At 45.7% G+C, this 1,692-nt stretch overlaps 1 protein-coding gene across 1 annotated transcript in view; it reads right to left on the bottom strand.

Moving 5' to 3' along the window:
• Positions 1 to 1,692, bottom strand: part of PCBD2 (pterin-4 alpha-carbinolamine dehydratase/dimerization cofactor of hepatocyte nuclear factor 1 alpha (TCF1) 2) — a 24,835-nt gene that overhangs the window by 21,426 nt on the left and 1,717 nt on the right. The window lies entirely within an intron of this gene.

Here is a 1,692-nt window from a genome sequence, read left to right as displayed (position 1 = left end):
TTAAAGACAGCACGCACTGTGGAGTTCTACAAACAACAAAGAGCTTTTTAGCTAACAATGAAAAGAAAAACAATGGACAATACAGACACAATTATGAGCAGTTACAAATTACTGGTGTAAGTACCAGCTTCTGCAAAGCACCTATGTTTAAGTATGTCTTATTTGAAGCAAAAGGAGTCCTTCTGAAGCCACAGGGAGCAGAGATGTAACGAATTACACCCTCTGCTTAAATATCTGAATCAGTGCCTGAACCACGCACGAGGCCAGAGCCAGACCCGGAGACAGAGGAAAGTTCTACGGGGCGTTTGGAAGAAGTTTGATATTTTTCCTAAAAGCAGAGACTAAGGGCACAAGTGATTACTTAGACAATATATTCCAACAGATAGATTGGTCTCAAACTCATTATAAACGCAATGACTGAATGGGAAGAACTTCGCTCCCCAGCAGAGCAAAATTCAAATTGCTTTAGTCTGTACATCAGCAGGTAGCACAGCTTTGTGAGAAATTCCAGAAAGGGGCTGAGTGGTTTTGCTCCAGAGCTTGACTAACCCATCAGGGGTTTGCAAACACCCACCGCCAGCTCAGGATATTTTTCGCCTTTGCCATCCGGCGCTGGCAGCTCTGCTGCAGAGCCCGGCAGGAGCCCCGGTACCACCAGATGGGGCTGTGAGCCCGAGCAGAGCAAGAATTAATGCAATTAGCGTGACCTGAGCATGGCTTTCAGATGCAGGACGGCCAAGAAGCAACATTTTCACCGATAATATGGGAGAAAAAACCCCAAATGGAGTAAATCAATCTAACAGCATCACTGCCACCACTTGTGTTCTGTAGGATACATCCAGTCCAAGAGACGGGTTTTACAGGTCCCAAAATGAAGTAATTTAGGCTCTTTATGCTCCAAACATAACTTTAGACTTGCAAAAAGACAAGTGTCAGGTTTGTTGTTGCTATAACTGCAGTTGCAGGCATGAATTTCTTACATTCTTTTTTTTTTCCAAGCCCATACAAAAACTGCCAAAGCTAACGGGTGTCTTGAAAATTACTCTTTTATCTGGCAAGAGATGCAATTAGCAGGCTAATTTCCAAAAACATCACGGGGGTGGGGTTTTTTTTGAGATGGCAAAGTCCAGGACTGCAACCAGGAGGCAGCACAAAGTTCATTCCTCTGGCTAGCAGCGGAGATGTTCTCTGTTCGTTTTAGGAACGCGGCCGTTACCTGGGCTTACACAGGCGTTGACGAGGCCTGAAATTAGATCATGCAGTTTTTAATAGAAATACAGTGACCAACTTTGATGCGGGGGGCCCTGAGGACACCGACCACAGCGTTTTGCTCAGGAATAGGTTGCAAAGGCCATGTCCCGAGTTCGCCCCTCCAGCACATCACGACTATACTCAGAAACGTAGCAGAAAGCAGCAATTTGCTGCTAAAAGGCAAAAGGGAAGGTGGGAGACGCCGTTTGCGTTTTCAGGCTGGCACAGCCCCGGCACCCCGCAAAGGGCGGGAACGCGCAGGGAGGGCACCGCCGTGCAAATATTGACTTAGCACACCAGTTAACCCAGTTCAACCCAGGCAATAGATGATGTCCGTTTGGAAGAAGCTGGGGGGGGAGGGGGATAAAATAAAAAAAATAATAAAAAAAAAGAAAAAACAGTCATTATTACATAAAACCAGCACAAAATATTTCACACCTT

This window comes from Charadrius vociferus, unplaced genomic scaffold (genome assembly GCF_000708025.1).
Source record: "Charadrius vociferus isolate BGI_N301 unplaced genomic scaffold, ASM70802v2 scaffold370, whole genome shotgun sequence".
In the NCBI taxonomy this organism is placed as follows: domain Eukaryota; kingdom Metazoa; phylum Chordata; class Aves; order Charadriiformes; family Charadriidae; genus Charadrius; species Charadrius vociferus.
Note: the sequence above shows the minus strand (reverse complement) of the source record. Positions and strands in the feature narration are given on the sequence as shown.